At 40.1% G+C, this 14,408-nt stretch overlaps 1 pseudogene across 1 annotated transcript; it reads left to right on the top strand.

The window, feature by feature from the left end:
* The first annotated feature begins 12,975 nt into the window (after window positions 1-12,975).
* LOC149127836 (ribosome production factor 1 pseudogene) lies at window positions 12,976-13,725 on the top strand (annotated as a pseudogene). Its single transcript, XR_016229085.1, has one exon. The product of XR_016229085.1 is annotated as a ribosome production factor 1 pseudogene (transcript).
* The last annotated feature ends 683 nt before the right edge of the window (window positions 13,726-14,408 follow it).

Raw genomic sequence — 14,408 nt, forward strand, 5'->3', positions numbered from 1 at the left:
AAGAATGTCAAATTGTTAAGTCAACAACAGGAGTCACTGTGTACTTACTTCTCAGTGGGATCTGTCCTTAATGTGTTGTCCAATATGAAGTAATGCTATAACTAGTACTGAAACAATATTTTTACACTTTGTGTTTCTGTGTGGGTGCAAACTGATGAAATCTTTACTTAATATATACTGAATCGATCTTCTCTATATAAAGATAATTGAAAATGAATCTTGATGTGAATGGAATGGGAGAGGGAGCGGGAGATGGGAGGGGTGCGAGTGGGAGGGAAATTATGGGGTGGGGGAAGCCATTGTAATCCATAAACTGTATTTTGGAAATTTATATTTACTAAATAAAAAAATTAAAAAGTTAAAAAAATTCAAATGGCCAACAGATACATGAAAAAATGCTCAGGATCACTAGCCATCAGAGAAATGCAACCTAAAACCAATGAGGTTTCACGTCACCCTAGTTAGGATGGCTCTCATACAGAAATTTACAAACAATAAATTTGTTGAGGTTGTGGAGGAAAAGTTATCCTACTTCACTTGGGTGGGAATGTAAACTAGTACAGGCATTGTGGAAGACTGTATGGAGATACCTCAGACATATGACCCAGCCACCCCATTCCTGGGAATTTATTCAAACAAAATGAAATCAGCATATGAAGTAGATATCTGTACCCCATGTTTATCACAGTTAAATTCACAATAGCTAAGATCTGCAATCAACATAGATTTCTATAAACTGATGAATATATATAAAAATATAGATATATAATGGCATACTACTTAGCCATTAAAAAATTAAATCTGTCTTTTGCAATTAAAGTGATGTAATTGGAAACCATTATATTTAATGAAATAAGTCAGTCCCAAAAGGATAAATGTTTCTGCCTGATCTGTGGTAACTAATAGAGGACCAAAATCTGTAATGTACATGAGTGAATTTGACATTTTGAAATTCAATGATTGTTACAACCCTTGTCTCCACTATTGAAGAAACGTGGGTGTTTTTCCTTCTTACTACTTCTTGAACTCTTTATTTAGGGTAGGGTTAGTCTTATGATTATAAAATAAACTGAAAGTAGATCATTATAAAAATTAAGTGAAAGAACAAGAAAGGAAGGAGGAGAAATGGAAGAAGTGTGTGTGGAAGGATGGGTAGGGTGTGAAGTAACACTATGCTTCTAAATCTGTATAAATGAAATATACAAAATTAGTTCACCTTAAAAATTATTCAACAGAAAAATAGTTTTCAGTCGCATGCACATCAAAGGCCATTGTTATATAATACAATGTTCACTACATACAAAATAAACAAACACTATTCTATCTTACTTGACAACGGACTATCTTAGCAATTTCACCCTATTTTAGAACAAGTCACAACCTAAAAGTGGTCAAAAAATGCAATTAATGAAAAAAGCTCTCAAAAAACCTGTACATGAAGTCAACAAGCTATACTTAAGATTTACCAAGAGTAAAACTGTCATTTACTCCTGTTACACAGGAAAACGGAAAATGGACTGCAGAAAGTAGATATTGTCAGAAATAAGTGGTGGCAAATAGCCTGACAACAAAACAGGAAAGCAAAAGAATTACAAGTATAAAACAGAGAGCTAAGAAACTCATCTACCACTTCTCTCCACATTTCCACAAGAGAGGGAACTTTTGCTGATGCTCTAGGTCTCCTCAGGCAATGGAGGAGAGATCTCAGAGAGAATGAGTCCATCTTTCTCTCTACTATTCTCTTCTTTCCTTACCAAGATGGACAGAAATGGCCCATCAAAGTAGTCAGACCCCATTTTGTTGGATGATAGGTCGAGTCACTGTGCGTCAGAAGCAAGAATCAGACTGATGAGTAGCTTTTCTTCAACTCCCAAGTCCACATGTAGCAGTTTCTCTTGTCATCTTAACTTCTCAGGAAGGCATTACGGACAGTCTTGTTCTTTCTGCCATCTCACACAAAGTCTGAGAAGATCCAAAAGTTTGTTCCTAAAAATCTTTCCCTGTGTTCTTCTTGTGAACTTGAGTGTGAAACTGGACTGCCAGCTCCTTTGGCCATGCCCATGAGTTTGACCCAATAGCTGCACTACAGTCTCAAATCTATTTGTGCAGACAGGCAGAAGCCTGAATATACCAGAACTGGAATATGAAGCAGAGAGCCCCTTGTCTAACATAAGAACCCTTTACTGGGAATCATAGAAAGTATACACAAATTCAGAAAATAAATTTTATTTCCCAATTATCATGGATGGTTCTGAGGCCTAGAGGTAAAAGTAAAGAAGAATGGGATTTAGGCGCTGTTATGGATTGAATTGTAACACCCATCAATTAAAAAAGAAAGAAAGAAAGGATGTGGGAGTCTCAAGCTTATTTGGAAATAAGGTCTTTATAGATGATCAGTTTAAAATATGGTCATTAACAAATGTTCTTCCTGATAGGTGACAACTAACTGAGCACCAAAAAGGAAACCTGTTAAAGTGAAATGAACACTATGAGAAATGGTGACTTGATCAGCCCTCACCCTGACTGTTGATGAACAACTTAATATGTTAACCCTCTTAGTATTTTTTTGTTTGTTCTACTTAATACTTTTGGTTGAATACTGTAATCAATACACAATTATTCTTAAGTGCTGAAACTTAACTGAAAAGTGATCACTGTTAAATATAAGAGTGGGAATAAGAGAGGGAAGAGATGTGCAATTCGGGACATGCTCAGGCTGACTTACCTCAAACGGTAGAGTTAGAAACATACCAGGGGATTCCAATTCAATCCCATCAAGGTGGCATGTACCAATGCCATCTCACTAGTCCAAGTGATCAACTTCAGTTCACAATTGATCATAATGATAGGACTAAGAACCAAAGGGATTACACAAACAAAACAAGTGTCTGCAAATACTAGCTGATAGAATAAAAAAGGGAGAGAACGATCCAACAAGGGAAGTGAGATACACAGCAGACCCATAGAATGGCAGATGGCCTAAACAGCACTCTGGCCTCAGAATCAGCCTTTAAGGCATGCGGATCCAGCTGAAAAGCCCATGAGAGTATTTCAGGCATGGAAAGCCAAGACACTCTGGGAAAAAAAAAAAATGAAAGATCTCCGTGAGTGAGATCCCAGTAGGAAGAACAGGCCTTCAAAGAAGGAGGTACCTTTCTCTGAAGGGAGGAGAGAACTTCCACTTTGACCATTGCCTTGTCTAAATATGATCAGAGCCAGTGAACTCAGGGGGCTTCCGTAGCCTTGGCAGCTCATGACAAGAGCCTAGGGTGATTACTGATGCCATAAACAAGAGTGTCAATTTGTTAAGTCAACAACAGGAGTCACTGTGCACTTACTCCTCATGTAGGATCTCTGTACTTAGTGTGCTGTACATTGAGATTTAATGCTATAACTAGTACTCAAACAGTATTTTTCACTTTATGTTTCTGTGTGGGAGCAAACTGTTGAAATCTTTACTTAATGTATGCTAAACTGATCTTCTGTATATAAAGAGAATTGAAAATGAATCTTGAGGCCTGCGCCATGGCTCACTAGGCTAATCCTCCGTCTAGTGGCGCTGGCACACCGGGTTCTAGTCCCGGTCAGGGTGCCGGATTCTGTCCCGGTTGCCCCTCTTCCAGGCCAGCTCTCTGCTGTGGCCAGGGTGTAGTGGAGGATGGCCCAGGTGCTTGGGCCCTGCACCCCATGGGAGACCAGAAAAAGCACCTGGCTCCTGCCATCAGATCAGCGCGGTGCGCCGACCGCAGTGCGCTGGCTGCGGCGGCCATTGGAGGGTGAACCAACGGCAAAGGAAGACCTTTCTCTCTGTCTCTCTCTCTCACTGTCCACTCTGCCTGTCAAAAAAAAAAGAAAGAAAGAAATGAATCTTGATGTGAATGGAAGGGGAAAGGGAGTGGGAAAGGGGAGGGTTGCGGGTGGGAGGGACGTTATGGGGGGGAAGCCATTGTAATTTATAAGCTGTACTTTGGAAATTTATATTAAATAAAAGTAAAAAAAAAGAAATCATGGGACATGTACTCTATAGAATACTATACAGCAGTCAAAAACAATGAAACCCGGTCATTTGCAGCAAGATGGAGGACTCTGGAAAAGATTATGCTGAGTGAATTAAGCCAGTCCCAAAGGGACAAATATCATATGTTCTCTCTGATCGGCGACAACTAACTGAGCACCGAAGGGGAAACCTGTTGAAGTGAAATGGACACTATGAGAAACAGTAACTTGATCAGCTCTTGTCCTGACTGTTGATGTACAATGTAATACTTTATCCCTTTTAGTATTTTTTTTGTTCCAGCACTATTGGTTGAACTCTGTAATTAACACACAATTATTCTTAGGTGTATAAATTTTACCTGAAAAGTGATCCTTGTTAAATATAAGAGTGGGATTAAGAGAGGGAGGAGATGTACAATTTGGGACATGCTCAATCAGACTTGCCCCCAGTGGTGGAGTTAGAAACGTGTCAGGAGATTCCAATACAATCCCATCAAGGTGGCATGTACCAGTGCCATCTCACTAGTCCAAGTAATCAACTTCAGTTCACAATTGATCACACTGATAGCTTTAAGAGTCAAAGGGATCACACAAACAAGACTAGTATATGCTAATACTAACTGATAGAATCAAAAAGGGAGAGAACCATCCAACATGGGAAGTGAGATACACAGCAGACTCATAGAATGGCAGATGTCCTAAATGGCACTCTGGCCTCAGTATCAGCCCTTAAGGCATTCAGATCTGGCTGAAGAGCCCATGAGAGTATTTCAGGCATGGAAAGCCAAGACACTCTGGGAAAAAAAAAAAAAAAAAAACCTGAATGAAAGATCTCTGCAAGTGAGATCTCAGTGGAAAGAATGGGCCGGCCGGCGCCGCGGCTCACTAGGCTAATCCTCCGCCTAGCGGCGCTGGCACACCGGGTTCTAGTCCCGGTCGGGGCGCCGGATTCTGTCCCGGTTGCCCCTCTTCCAGGCCAGCCCTCTGCTGTGGCCAGGGAGTGCAGTGGAGGATGGCCCAAGTACTTGGGCCCTGCACCCCATGGGAGACCAGGAAAAGCACCTGGCTCCTGGCTCCTGCCATCGGATCAGCACGGTGCGCCGGCCGCAGCGCGCCGGCCGCGGCGGCCATTGGAGGGTGAACCAACGGCAAAGGAAGACCTTTCTCTCTGTCTCTCTCTCTCACTGTCCACTCTGCCTGTCAAAAAAAAAAAAAAAGAAAAAAGAAAGAAAGAAAGAATGGGCCATCAAAGAAGGAGGTACCTTTCTCTGAAGGGAGGATCCAGGCCAGCTCTCTGCTGTGGCCAGGGTGTAGTGGAGGATGGCCCAGGTGCTTGGGCCCTGCACCCCATGGGAGACCAGAAAAAGCACCTGGCTCCTGGCTCCTGCCATCGGATCAGCGCGGTGCACCGACCGCAGTGCGCTGGCTGCGGCGGCCATTGGAGGGTGAACCAATGGCAAAGGAAGACCTTTCTCTCTGTCTCTCTCTCTCACTGTCCACTCTGCCTGTCAAAAAAAAAAGAAAGAAAGAAATGAATCTTGATGTGAATGGAAGGGGAAAGGGAGTGGGAAAGGGGACCCTGTCAGAATAAGATCGAAGTTGGTGAACTCAAAAGGCTTCCATAGCCTTGGCAACTCATGACTAGAGCCTAGGGAGATTATTGACGCCATAAACAAGAGTGTCAAATTGTTAAGTCAACAACAGGAGTCACTGTGTACTTACTTCTCATGTGGGATCTGTCCTTAATGTATTGTCCAATGTGAAGTATGTGAAGTAATGCTATAACTAGTACTGAAACAGTATTTTACACTTTGTGTTTCTGTGTGGTTGCAAACTGATGAAATCTTTACTTAATATATACTGAATCGATCTTCTCTATATAAAGATAATTGAAAATGAATCTTGATGTGAATGGAATGGGAGAGGGAGCGGGAGATGGGAGGGGTGCGAGTGGGAGGGAAATTATGTGGTGGGGGAAGCCATTGTAATCCATAAACTGTATTTTGGAAATTTATATTTACTAAATAAAAGAAAAGAAGAGAAAAGAAAAAACAGTCACAGTAAAAAAAAAAAGTGGTTATTAGCATGGACCAAAGTCCAAAATGGCTCTGTCCTTATGAAAAGTGAATCTGGACACAGAGGTGGACACATACCCAAAGGAGAGGAGGGTGATAAGGTGGAGGATTGAAGTGATGAGTCTAAAAGTAAATCAATGCCAGAGATGCAGGAAACTACCAGAAGCTAGATAGAGGTGGGGAATTATTCCCCTATGAATTTTAGAGGGAGCACAGTCGTGCCAACACTCTGACTTCGACTTTTAGCATGGAAAGCTGTGAGACAAGAAATTCATGTTATTGCCCTATTGGTGACACTTCATTATAGAAACTCAGGAAAGTTACACAAGTACTGAGACCCTTAACATTATGTGAAGGGTGTAAACAGGTGTTTTATAAGAGAAATATAAAAATAATCAATGAACATACCAAAATGTGTTCAATAACCACTAGAAGCCAAAAAATTAAACAATAACATAGATTTCATTTTAAAAATAGCAGTTTTTTTTCCTTTAGAAACACTTGTTTCAAAAGGAGGAAAAGGGGCCAGCACAGTGGCGTAGCAGGTAAAACAGCAGCCTGAAGTGCTGGTGCCCCATATGGGTGCTGGTTCACATCCCAGCTGCTCCACTTCCAGTCCAGCTCTCTGCTATGTCCTGGGAATGCAGTGGATGATGGCCTGACTTGGGCCTATGCACCCGTGTTGGAGACCTGGAAGAAGCTCCTGGCTCCTAGCTTCAGAATGGCTCAGCTCCAGCCATTGAGGCCATCTGGTGAGTGAACTAGCAGATGGAATACTTTCTCTTTGTCTCTCTCTCTCTCTCCCCCCTTCCCTTCTGTGACTCTGCCTTTCAAATAAATAAATAAGTCTTATTTTAAAAGGGAAGAAAAGGAAGATCCAAACATATTTTATAGAAATATGAATCAGTATTGCCTTTCTGGAAGGCACATTAGAAATTCGTGTCGAGTCCTCTGGGAATATATCCTAGGGGAACAATGTTAGGCTCGCTATCACTTAAACCCTTCTAATATATTATAAAGCTCATATTTTATATCGATTGTCAATTTCCACCTAGCCGACTATGAGTTCTACAAGAGCAAAGATTTTTCACTTTGTATCCCAAGCATCGACAATAGTGCCCAACACAATGTAAGTGCTTCAAAAACTCTTCTTAAATAAAGTAATTAATCAGGATTTCCATCAAGTTTCGGTACAAAAGAATTCACTGCAGTATTCTTTATAGTATCTAAATATTGGGAAAATCTAAATATTCACCAATGGGAAACAGGATAAGAAAATAATGGTACTATTATACAACGCAACATCACGTAGCCATTAGAAAGTCTATCATTAAGAATGCTTAAGGCTTTGAGAAAACGTTCACAATGTATTAATAAGTAGGAAGGAATTTAAAAATGTACATACAGTAATGTATTAACTTTATTATAAAACTGTAATTATGCCAAAACGTTAGCTATGATCACCTCTGGCTAGTGAGCTTAACAACATTTTAGTTTTCTTCTCTATGCTTCCATATTTTCTACAGACAGGTAAATAAAATTCTGGGTCATGCTCATACTCCATAAACTTTTCTGAGTATATTTCTTTATACAGTATGGTATAATCATAATATCCACAATAACGCCACAATATTACATTGTACTCAGAGGCAGATGTTGTGGCACAGTGGGTTAAACTAACACTCAGGATGCCTTCATCTCATATATTGGAGCACTTACTCTCAAGTCCCCCTTCCACTTCTGACTCTGGATCCAGCACAGCCCCTGGGAGTCAGCGATGATGGATCAAGTACTTGTGTCCCTGACACCCAAGTGGGAGAGCTGGATGGAGTTTCTGGCTCCTGGCTTCAGCCTGACCCAGCACCCCCAGCTATTATAGCTGTTTGGGGAATAAACCACCGAATGGAAGATTGATCAATCTCTCGCTTTCTCTCTGCTGCTCAAATAAAAATAAGTAAACTTTAAAAAATAAATTATACTCAATATCTTCTATTATAAAGAAGGAAAATTTGTGTGGTGGGAACATGGGTTTAATTAGTTTCTACATTTTTTATGCTCTTATCTCTAAATTTAAGAGGTAGATAATGCATTTTATAATTCTTTATTTTAATTTTTTATTTATTTATTTTTGACAGGCAGAGTGGACAGTGAGAGAGAGAGACAGAGAGAAAGGTCTTCCTTTGCCGTTGGTTCACCCTCCAATGGCCGCCAGGGCCGGCGCGCTGCGACCGGCGCACTGCGCCAATCTGATGGCAGGAGCCAGGTGCTTCTCCTGGTCTCTCATGGGGTGCAGGGCCCAAGCACTTGGGCCATCCTTCACTGCACGCCCTGGCCACAGCAGAGAGCTGGCCTGGAAGAGGGGCAACCGGGACAGAATCTGGCGCCCCAACCAGGACTAGAACCCGGTGTACTGGCGCCACAAGGCGGAGGATTAGCCTAGTGAGCTGCGGCGCCAGCCGCATTTTATAATTCTTAACATTGAAATAAATTAAAATTTTTAAAGATCTATTTATTTATTTGAAAGTCAGAGTTACAGAGATAGACAGACAGAGAGAAATCTTTCATCTGCTGGTTCACTCCTGGAATGGCTGCAGTGGCCAGAGCTACTAATCTGAAGCCAGGAGCCAGGAGCTTCTTCTGGGTCTTCTTCATGGGTACTGGGGCCCAAGGAATCAGAACATTCTTTGCTGCTTTCCCAGGCACTTTTGCAGGAAGTTGGATTGGAAGTGGAGCAGCCAGGACTCGAATTGAGACCCAGATGGGATTCAAATGCTGCAGGCAGTGGCTTTACCTGCAATGCCACAGCACCAGCCACAACAAATTAAAATTTTAAAATGTTAAAGTTCTTTAGGAGTAATCCCATATGGGATGCCAGCACCGCAGGCACAGGATTAACCTAGTGCGCCACGGCACCGGCCCCTTGTGAATATTTTTAATAACCCTCCAACAGTATTCCAAAATACATTATTAAGAGATACAGAGGTTTGAGACAAGCATCATAGGTGGTTCAGTCTTCAAAAGAGAACATGGCCACCCTGACTCATCAATGGCAGAATTATAGAGTTGGGAGTTATGGGTTTCTCCAATTATAACTAGAGGGATTGGTAACCTCGGACCTATTGACTGCATGCTGAGTTATAGTTTTGTCTATTACTATACTTTATTAATTAAATATTTCAACTAAATTAGAAGTAACAAAAGTTTTTTAAAGATTTATTTATTTACTTACTTACTTGAAAGACAGTTACAGATAGAGGCAGAGAGATGTCTTCCATCTGCTGGTTCACTCTCCAGATGGCCACAACAGCCGGAGTTGAGCCAATCCAAAACCAAGAGCTTCTTCTGGGTCTCCAACACAAGATCAGGGGCCCAAGGACTTGGGCCATCTTCTACTGCTTTCCAAGGCTACAGCAGAGAGCTGGATTGGAAGTGGACTAGCTGGGACTCCAACCAGCAGCCATATGGGATGCTGGCACTGCAGACTGTGGCTTTACCCACTATGCCACAGCACTGGCCTTGAAGTAACAAAATTTAATCTTGCCACTTGCAAGGATAGAAAATCCCTACCCATTGATCTTTTGTCATTAAGGAATGTTAACTTCAGTGTTCCACATTGACTTCAGCCAAGCTCTTACAATGCAGATACAGCCATGGGAGTTTTCTTGAGCTCCAGAGCCCAAATATGTGCTCAGAATTCAGCCAGAAGCTGATCCTATAAACAGCACTAAATTCCCAGTGCATACCATTGGTTTGATATGGTTGTTATACTGAGATTGTGAACATCTGGTTCTTTTATTTTACCAGTCTGTGGGTATGTGGATATTATTCTACAAAGAAGTGCTTAAATTGAAGAAATACCAGACTGACAATAAATAATTCAAATAAATTATGTCATGGTGTTTATATGTGGTCCTATCTGCTAAGCATTAATAGCACTTTGGCCCTGTTTATTCATTATCTGAACACATTTATTTAAATATATTCCCTCCTCATTTTGCCAGGAATCATTTTCTTTACTATCTCAACATGTATATTTTTATTTTTTAATGAGGTAATTACAAAGAACCAATCCTTTTTTTTTCTTTTTTTTAACTTTTATTTAATGAATATAAATTTCCAAAGTACAGAATATGGATTACAATGGCTTCCCCCCCATAACGTCCCTCCAACCCGCAACCCTCCCCTTATCCACTCCCTCTCCCCTTCCATTCACATCAAGATTCATTTTTGATTCTCTTTATATACAGAAGATCAGTTTAGCATACATTAAGTAAAGATTTCAACAGTTTGCTCCCACACAGAAACATAAAGTGAAAAATACTGTTTGAGTACTAGTTATAGCATTAAATCTCAATGTACAGCACACTAAGGACAAAGATCCTACATGAGGAGTAAGTGCACAGTGACTCCTGTTGTTGACTTAACAAATTGACACTCTTGTTTATGGCATCAGTAATCACCCTAGGCTCTTGTCATGAGCTGCCAAGGCTATGGAAGCCCCCTGAGTTCACTGGCTCTGATCATATTTAGACAAGGCAATGGTCAAAGTGGAAGTTCTCTCCTCCCTTCAGAGAAAGGTACCTCCTTCTTTGATGACCCGTTCTTTCCACTGGGATCTCACCCGTGGAGATCTTTCATTTAGGTTTACAAATAACCAATCCTAACTCCTAGTTCTGCATGTTTGATCATCTAGATACACAGATTGAAAACAAGGCAAAAATACTATTTGCCATAGTTAAGCATCTGCCAAACTCAATGGAATTCATCTACAAATTTTATGGACTGAAGGGCAGATAGGGAGAGATAAAGACAAAGGCCAAGGTGACACAGAAGCCCACCCAGCTCTTCAGAGTGAAACTTCTGAAGAAAAGGGAATATACTAATAATGTTTATAAAAGAAGACCCACCTTAGCTATTTAGGACAATTCTCCTTGAAAAAGCCAAATAGAGAATAGTCGTTCAAAAACTTTGCTGGGTTATGTGACAGAGGCACATGGCTTATCCAATCAGCACTTTGACCAAATCTGGGATTTTGAGAAAGTGAGGCAAAGTTCTAAGGAAGATAGCGATTAGCTAAAGTTACGGCGACAGAGGCAGTAAGTAAGTGGCAGCATCAGGGCAGCAACCATGCATTAGCAGCAGTGTTAATGGCTGTGTTTTCAGCTGCCTGGTTTCACTAGGTTCTCACATATTTTCTGAGTATGATTCCTCAGGCTTGTGAGCCATTCTTCTAAATACACTTCTAATGTGTATCACTTCTTCTACTTAAATTATCAACAGAATTAAAAAATCAACAGGGTTGATTTCTGTTGTTTTCCACCAAGTATCTCACTGACATAATCTTTCCCTAAACTCAGATATATTCAATAATCAAGCTACATTATTCTAGCTGGAAGAGAAGTCTCCCAGGAAAGACCAAATCAAAACAAAAGATGATAATCTAGTTGCTATAGATTAGGGATCTATCCAGGGTCCTGACCTCTATGACACATAATATTCTATGACTTTGAAATCTATGACCTTGAAACGATCATTATGATCCTAATATTCCTGCCTCATACCTTCTTAAGGCTCATCCTTATGATGATAATTCACTGCCACTCCAAAAACCTGTCTTGAGTCTTCATGGTCCAGTCACACCCTGAATAATTCACATCAAGAAGAAACATGACCCTCTTTGTCCAAATCATAAAACTAAAATTAGTATAGTAGTTTGTTGGAGTTAACAGTGAGGAACAAAAAGCCAGATCCTAGGAGTTCACAATTAGCATCTGCTTTTGGTAAAAATCATGTCTTTGTTTTCATAGAAATCTCGTCACTTTTTTTTTTTTTTTCAGTAAATACGAGAGTGCTTCAAAAAGTTCATGGAAATTCACATTATCTTCTTATTCCATTTTCTAACAAATGCTTTGAAATCCTTCATACACATTAAGCATGTACAACAATCCCAGTATTTTGTTCGTGGCTCTGGTTGCTGTAAAAAAATAGTCCCCTACCAGAAGCCCCTACAGTAAGATCTTAATTTGAGAGCTGGCTTACTTAATTTCTGTGTGTGAATTCAGACAAATATTTTAATGCCTAAAGTCTCTGTTTCTTCATCTATAAATCAGAGGTAGCACTCATCTGTCCTTCCTGCCTAACTGGTTTTATAAAGATCCAATAATATCTGCTACCAATAGGAGAGCAAAATGTTATTGCAGGCACTTGGAAACAAGAAAATTAAGATCACTCTTTAAGAATTAAGTCATTAAATCAAGACATAAAGAATCAGAACCAAGCTAAATACTGCCTCCTTAAGACAGAATAAATTGCAGCTCAACACAAGTGAACAATAACCTGATTAAACCATATTTAAAAATTTAACAATTAGATGAGGCAATAGTAAAATGGATTGTCAAAAAAGACAAAATTCAGAAATGCAAACACTAGGAATAGTATCAGAGAAATTTAGCTGAAGAACTTCAGTTATAATTGTTGCATTAATAAGATACAAAGATAACAAAGATAAAAATATCAGATTTAGTAAACTTCTTAGTCCCATCACTGCCAAGAAAACACCTAGAGATGTTTAGACTTCTAAGATATGTCTGTTTTGAGGATGATGCTCAAATGTGAATTCTTGTCAATGTGATAACTATAGTTCACACAGGACAATCTGTCACATAGATTAGACTCATAATCTTGGCTTCCCTGATCCCACTTCTGAGGGTGAATTGTTGACAAAATCAGAATTCCAAGCCTATCAGATTGAGGGCTAAATCCTAAAACCACCAAGGTGATACCATACTGGGATTTCTCAGGAAAGGCAACCAACACTGTAAATTCAAACTTTCAGAGTTTAATTTTTTGTTGAACAACTCTTATCCCAATTCACTCGAGCTTGATTTTTAAGAATTGCTAGTATATGGCTCTGAAAAAAATTATTCCACAGTGCATTTCAAGAGATTTCACAGATCTGATTGTTATTAATGAAGATCGTAAAACACCAAATGGACTGATTTTGAGTCACTTGCCAAATGGTCCAACTGCTCATTTTAAAATGAGCAGTGTTCGTCTTCGTAAAGAAATTAAGAGAAGAGGCAAGGACCCCACAGAACACAGACCTGAAATAATTCTGAATAATTTTACAACACGGCTAGGTCATTCTATTGGTCGTATGTTTGCTTCTCTCTTTCCCCATAATCCTCAGTTTATTGGAAGGCAAGTTGCTACATTCCATAATCAGCGGGATTATATCTTCTTCAGATTTCACAGATACATATTCAAGAGTGAAAAGAAAGCAGGAATTCAGGAACTTGGACCACGTTTTACCTTAAAATTAAGATCTCTTCAGAAAGGAACCTTTGATTCTAAATATGGAGAATATGAATGGGTCCATAAGCCCCGGGAAATGGACACAAGTAGAAGAAAATTTCATTTGTAAAGTACTGAGGGGATAACTTGGATTTTGCTGAACAGGCCTATCTTGAACTTGGTAAATTATTTCTGATGGAATACCCTTTTCAAAATGGCATTTACTGATTTCAAAAACTCCCTTTCATGTCTGGACAAAAATGACTAAGTACCCTGGACTGCCATTGTTTATATAGTAAATGTAAGTCACTTAGGTTTAATAAACCTTTTGTTTCATAATAAAAAAAAAAAAAAAAAAGAATTGCTAGTATAGAGATGAGTATTGTGGCACAAAAGGCCAAGCAATCACTTAGGAAGCCTGCATCCAATATCAGAGTGCCTGGCTTGTGTCCTGGATACTCTGTTCCCAACCTAGCTTTCTGCCAAGGCACCTGGGAAGGCAGCATATGATGGCTCAAGTGCTTTATCCCCTGGCACCCACACAGACCTGAATGGAGTCCCAGTCTCCTGATTTCAGCTTGGCCAAGCCCTTGCCGTTGTGGCATTTGGGGAGTGAATCAACAGAATGAAGAATGTGCGCTCGCTCTTGTTCTCTCTCTCGCTCTCCCCCCTTCTCTGTCACTCTTCTTCTCAAATAAATAAATGAAAAGAATAGGTAATATGTAGGAACTTCAAAAAATGTAGAAAAATAGAATTAAAAGATTAGTTTATTTTGGTTTATAAAGCTTTGAAATTCATGCACAGTTCTGTCATAATATGCATTTTCCATGAATAGGAAGAATGCATCCTTTCATGTGGAGAATTATTTCTTTTTACTCTCCAACAACTACTTCTAGTGGAAGTTGACTTAATACCACATCCCATGGGGCCGGTGCTGCGGCACAGCAGGTAAAGCTGCCGCCCACAGTGCCAACATCCCATATGGATGCCAGTTTGAGTCCCGGCTGCTCCACTTCCAATGCAGCTCTCTGCTGTGGCCTGAAA

This window comes from Oryctolagus cuniculus, chromosome 2 (genome assembly GCF_051225735.1).
Source record: "Oryctolagus cuniculus isolate XC-2025 breed Fujian yellow rabbit chromosome 2, ASM5122573v1, whole genome shotgun sequence".
NCBI classification, from domain to species: Eukaryota; Metazoa; Chordata; class Mammalia; order Lagomorpha; family Leporidae; genus Oryctolagus; species Oryctolagus cuniculus.